At 53.6% G+C, this 6,000-nt stretch overlaps 4 non-coding genes across 4 annotated transcripts; all 4 read left to right on the top strand.

The window, feature by feature from the left end:
* The first annotated feature begins 1,119 nt into the window (after nucleotides 1-1,119).
* On the top strand, nucleotides 1,120-1,238 carry LOC126430824 (5S ribosomal RNA). Its single transcript, XR_007577343.1, has one exon. It is a non-coding gene; the product is annotated as a 5S ribosomal RNA (ribosomal RNA).
* Nucleotides 1,239-2,365: 1,127 nt separating this feature from the next.
* LOC126430823 (5S ribosomal RNA) lies at nucleotides 2,366-2,484 on the top strand. The gene has a single exon (XR_007577342.1). It is a non-coding gene; the product is annotated as a 5S ribosomal RNA (ribosomal RNA).
* Nucleotides 2,485-3,611: 1,127 nt separating this feature from the next.
* On the top strand, nucleotides 3,612-3,730 carry LOC126430822 (5S ribosomal RNA). Its single transcript, XR_007577341.1, has one exon. It is a non-coding gene; the product is annotated as a 5S ribosomal RNA (ribosomal RNA).
* A 1,127-nt stretch (nucleotides 3,731-4,857) lies between these two features.
* LOC126430821 (5S ribosomal RNA) lies at nucleotides 4,858-4,976 on the top strand. Its single transcript, XR_007577340.1, has one exon. It is a non-coding gene; the product is annotated as a 5S ribosomal RNA (ribosomal RNA).
* The last annotated feature ends 1,024 nt before the right edge of the window (nucleotides 4,977-6,000 follow it).

Below are 6,000 nucleotides of genomic sequence, written 5' to 3'. Positions count from 1 at the left end.
TTTTTTTGTTATTATGTCGCTACCCCTGGCAGCCCAATAAAAAAAGAAAGGTGCTGTTGGATCCCTTACATTTTCTCCTTTTTGCATCGCTACCCCTGCCAGCCCTCTTTTCATACTACCTTTCCGTTGTGACAAAGATGCTTCCTTCAGCAATTTAAACGTGCCAAGAAATCCTTGACAATAACGAAACACTACGAATCGACAGATGTGATCTGAAATAAGCCAGGGCCTCCTACTGTTTCGTAGCAGTGCAAAGTTCCAACAAAAAAAAATTGAAAATAAACGACTGTAATAAACATAAGATACGATATTAATGGCCTCAGCTCGAAGAAGAATGTGCCAAGGAAGATTTCCAAAGAGTCTCTGGAGATAACAGAACAGTACGAACCGACAGATACGTTCTGAAATACGTCAGGGCTTATTGTTTTGTTGCATTGTACGACTGCAGATTTGTAAACAAAAATTTCTCTTTCGTCGCTAGAAGAGATGGATGCTTTGGCGACCCTCCTGTGTCCTGCGTCCCTGTTTTCGCACCTTTCCACGGCACGGCGCTGCCCTACCCGCCGCAAACGGCGTCTCGGACACGCCCGTTAGGCCCACGGCCGTCTCGCAGATGTTTGTCGTGCTTGTACTGTCATATGGGCCACGACCCGAGCGGCAGCGAGCGGCAGTCGAGCAAAGTCGGGACAAGTCGGGACGGGGACAGAGATAGGAATGGTGCGAATGCACTGCGAACTACGCAGACACCTGGTGTGAGGCGAGGCGAGGAAGCCCACATCGCTACCAGTGGCGCCCTCCAGCACGACACTGCCACACCCCGCACAGGCCCTCCGCTGGACACCAGGGACAAGATGCGCCCTCCGCTAGTGTCGAAGGCTGCACGCGCCCAGCGAATGACAGGACGTGCAACGAGCAGCAGTGCGTCTCACACACGCGGCGGTGCGCCCGCTAATTCGGCCGTCGCTCCGCTGGGACGCCGGGCGCGCCCCCCGCGCCGTCCTCGAGGAGCTGGCTGTTGCGGAAGGAAGTGCTTTCGTCAAATGCGGCGGAAAACTAACATTTTGTGTATTGGGAGAGAAGCCGAACGCGTATTCTGCCGTGCTCCTACATTACATGAGTGCCAACGGCCATACCATGATGATTGCACCGGTTCTCGTCCGATCACCGAAGTTAAGCATCATTGGGCCCGGTTAGTACTTGGATGGGTGACCGCCTGGGAAACCCGGGTGCTGTTGGCTCCCTTCTTTTTTTTTGTTATTATGTCGCTACCCCTGGCAGCCCAATAAAAAAAGAAAGGTGCTGTTGGATCCCTTACATTTTCTCCTTTTTGCATCGCTACCCCTGCCAGCCCTCTTTTCATACTACCTTTCCGTTGTGACAAAGATGCTTCCTTCAGCAATTTAAACGTGCCAAGAAATCCTTGACAATAACGAAACACTACGAATCGACAGATGTGATCTGAAATAAGCCAGGGCCTCCTACTGTTTCGTAGCAGTGCAAAGTTCCAACAAAAAAAAATTGAAAATAAACGACTGTAATAAACATAAGATACGATATTAATGGCCTCAGCTCGAAGAAGAATGTGCCAAGGAAGATTTCCAAAGAGTCTCTGGAGATAACAGAACAGTACGAACCGACAGATACGTTCTGAAATACGTCAGGGCTTATTGTTTTGTTGCATTGTACGACTGCAGATTTGTAAACAAAAATTTCTCTTTCGTCGCTAGAAGAGATGGATGCTTTGGCGACCCTCCTGTGTCCTGCGTCCCTGTTTTCGCACCTTTCCACGGCACGGCGCTGCCCTACCCGCCGCAAACGGCGTCTCGGACACGCCCGTTAGGCCCACGGCCGTCTCGCAGATGTTTGTCGTGCTTGTACTGTCATATGGGCCACGACCCGAGCGGCAGCGAGCGGCAGTCGAGCAAAGTCGGGACAAGTCGGGACGGGGACAGAGATAGGAATGGTGCGAATGCACTGCGAACTACGCAGACACCTGGTGTGAGGCGAGGCGAGGAAGCCCACATCGCTACCAGTGGCGCCCTCCAGCACGACACTGCCACACCCCGCACAGGCCCTCCGCTGGACACCAGGGACAAGATGCGCCCTCCGCTAGTGTCGAAGGCTGCACGCGCCCAGCGAATGACAGGACGTGCAACGAGCAGCAGTGCGTCTCACACACGCGGCGGTGCGCCCGCTAATTCGGCCGTCGCTCCGCTGGGACGCCGGGCGCGCCCCCCGCGCCGTCCTCGAGGAGCTGGCTGTTGCGGAAGGAAGTGCTTTCGTCAAATGCGGCGGAAAACTAACATTTTGTGTATTGGGAGAGAAGCCGAACGCGTATTCTGCCGTGCTCCTACATTACATGAGTGCCAACGGCCATACCATGATGATTGCACCGGTTCTCGTCCGATCACCGAAGTTAAGCATCATTGGGCCCGGTTAGTACTTGGATGGGTGACCGCCTGGGAAACCCGGGTGCTGTTGGCTCCCTTCTTTTTTTTTGTTATTATGTCGCTACCCCTGGCAGCCCAATAAAAAAAGAAAGGTGCTGTTGGATCCCTTACATTTTCTCCTTTTTGCATCGCTACCCCTGCCAGCCCTCTTTTCATACTACCTTTCCGTTGTGACAAAGATGCTTCCTTCAGCAATTTAAACGTGCCAAGAAATCCTTGACAATAACGAAACACTACGAATCGACAGATGTGATCTGAAATAAGCCAGGGCCTCCTACTGTTTCGTAGCAGTGCAAAGTTCCAACAAAAAAAAATTGAAAATAAACGACTGTAATAAACATAAGATACGATATTAATGGCCTCAGCTCGAAGAAGAATGTGCCAAGGAAGATTTCCAAAGAGTCTCTGGAGATAACAGAACAGTACGAACCGACAGATACGTTCTGAAATACGTCAGGGCTTATTGTTTTGTTGCATTGTACGACTGCAGATTTGTAAACAAAAATTTCTCTTTCGTCGCTAGAAGAGATGGATGCTTTGGCGACCCTCCTGTGTCCTGCGTCCCTGTTTTCGCACCTTTCCACGGCACGGCGCTGCCCTACCCGCCGCAAACGGCGTCTCGGACACGCCCGTTAGGCCCACGGCCGTCTCGCAGATGTTTGTCGTGCTTGTACTGTCATATGGGCCACGACCCGAGCGGCAGCGAGCGGCAGTCGAGCAAAGTCGGGACAAGTCGGGACGGGGACAGAGATAGGAATGGTGCGAATGCACTGCGAACTACGCAGACACCTGGTGTGAGGCGAGGCGAGGAAGCCCACATCGCTACCAGTGGCGCCCTCCAGCACGACACTGCCACACCCCGCACAGGCCCTCCGCTGGACACCAGGGACAAGATGCGCCCTCCGCTAGTGTCGAAGGCTGCACGCGCCCAGCGAATGACAGGACGTGCAACGAGCAGCAGTGCGTCTCACACACGCGGCGGTGCGCCCGCTAATTCGGCCGTCGCTCCGCTGGGACGCCGGGCGCGCCCCCCGCGCCGTCCTCGAGGAGCTGGCTGTTGCGGAAGGAAGTGCTTTCGTCAAATGCGGCGGAAAACTAACATTTTGTGTATTGGGAGAGAAGCCGAACGCGTATTCTGCCGTGCTCCTACATTACATGAGTGCCAACGGCCATACCATGATGATTGCACCGGTTCTCGTCCGATCACCGAAGTTAAGCATCATTGGGCCCGGTTAGTACTTGGATGGGTGACCGCCTGGGAAACCCGGGTGCTGTTGGCTCCCTTCTTTTTTTTTGTTATTATGTCGCTACCCCTGGCAGCCCAATAAAAAAAGAAAGGTGCTGTTGGATCCCTTACATTTTCTCCTTTTTGCATCGCTACCCCTGCCAGCCCTCTTTTCATACTACCTTTCCGTTGTGACAAAGATGCTTCCTTCAGCAATTTAAACGTGCCAAGAAATCCTTGACAATAACGAAACACTACGAATCGACAGATGTGATCTGAAATAAGCCAGGGCCTCCTACTGTTTCGTAGCAGTGCAAAGTTCCAACAAAAAAAAATTGAAAATAAACGACTGTAATAAACATAAGATACGATATTAATGGCCTCAGCTCGAAGAAGAATGTGCCAAGGAAGATTTCCAAAGAGTCTCTGGAGATAACAGAACAGTACGAACCGACAGATACGTTCTGAAATACGTCAGGGCTTATTGTTTTGTTGCATTGTACGACTGCAGATTTGTAAACAAAAATTTCTCTTTCGTCGCTAGAAGAGATGGATGCTTTGGCGACCCTCCTGTGTCCTGCGTCCCTGTTTTCGCACCTTTCCACGGCACGGCGCTGCCCTACCCGCCGCAAACGGCGTCTCGGACACGCCCGTTAGGCCCACGGCCGTCTCGCAGATGTTTGTCGTGCTTGTACTGTCATATGGGCCACGACCCGAGCGGCAGCGAGCGGCAGTCGAGCAAAGTCGGGACAAGTCGGGACGGGGACAGAGATAGGAATGGTGCGAATGCACTGCGAACTACGCAGACACCTGGTGTGAGGCGAGGCGAGGAAGCCCACATCGCTACCAGTGGCGCCCTCCAGCACGACACTGCCACACCCCGCACAGGCCCTCCGCTGGACACCAGGGACAAGATGCGCCCTCCGCTAGTGTCGAAGGCTGCACGCGCCCAGCGAATGACAGGACGTGCAACGAGCAGCAGTGCGTCTCACACACGCGGCGGTGCGCCCGCTAATTCGGCCGTCGCTCCGCTGGGACGCCGGGCGCGCCCCCCGCGCCGTCCTCGAGGAGCTGGCTGTTGCGGAAGGAAGTGCTTTCGTCAAATGCGGCGGAAAACTAACATTTTGTGTATTGGGAGAGAAGCCGAACGCGTATTCTGCCGTGCTCCTACATTACATGAGTGCCAACGGCCATACCATGATGATTGCACCGGTTCTCGTCCGATCACCGAAGTTAAGCATCATTGGGCCCGGTTAGTACTTGGATGGGTGACCGCCTGGGAAACCCGGGTGCTGTTGGCTCCCTTCTTTTTTTTTGTTATTATGTCGCTACCCCTGGCAGCCCAATAAAAAAAGAAAGGTGCTGTTGGATCCCTTACATTTTCTCCTTTTTGCATCGCTACCCCTGCCAGCCCTCTTTTCATACTACCTTTCCGTTGTGACAAAGATGCTTCCTTCAGCAATTTAAACGTGCCAAGAAATCCTTGACAATAACGAAACACTACGAATCGACAGATGTGATCTGAAATAAGCCAGGGCCTCCTACTGTTTCGTAGCAGTGCAAAGTTCCAACAAAAAAAAATTGAAAATAAACGACTGTAATAAACATAAGATACGATATTAATGGCCTCAGCTCGAAGAAGAATGTGCCAAGGAAGATTTCCAAAGAGTCTCTGGAGATAACAGAACAGTACGAACCGACAGATACGTTCTGAAATACGTCAGGGCTTATTGTTTTGTTGCATTGTACGACTGCAGATTTGTAAACAAAAATTTCTCTTTCGTCGCTAGAAGAGATGGATGCTTTGGCGACCCTCCTGTGTCCTGCGTCCCTGTTTTCGCACCTTTCCACGGCACGGCGCTGCCCTACCCGCCGCAAACGGCGTCTCGGACACGCCCGTTAGGCCCACGGCCGTCTCGCAGATGTTTGTCGTGCTTGTACTGTCATATGGGCCACGACCCGAGCGGCAGCGAGCGGCAGTCGAGCAAAGTCGGGACAAGTCGGGACGGGGACAGAGATAGGAATGGTGCGAATGCACTGCGAACTACGCAGACACCTGGTGTGAGGCGAGGCGAGGAAGCCCACATCGCTACCAGTGGCGCCCTCCAGCACGACACTGCCACACCCCGCACAGGCCCTCCGCTGGACACCAGGGACAAGATGCGCCCTCCGCTAGTGTCGAAGGCTGCACGCGCCCAGCGAATGACAGGACGTGCAACGAGCAGCAGTGCGTCTCACACACGCGGCGGTGCGCCCGCTAATTCGGCCGTCGCTCCGCTGGGACGCCGGGCGCGCCCCCCGCGCCGTCCTCGAGGAGCTGGCTGT

This window comes from Schistocerca serialis, unplaced genomic scaffold (assembly GCF_023864345.2).
Source record: "Schistocerca serialis cubense isolate TAMUIC-IGC-003099 unplaced genomic scaffold, iqSchSeri2.2 HiC_scaffold_1060, whole genome shotgun sequence".
Classification (NCBI taxonomy): Eukaryota; Metazoa; Arthropoda; class Insecta; order Orthoptera; family Acrididae; genus Schistocerca; species Schistocerca serialis.
The sequence above is the reverse complement of the archived record's forward strand: the minus strand, read 5'-3'. Positions and strand labels throughout refer to the sequence as shown.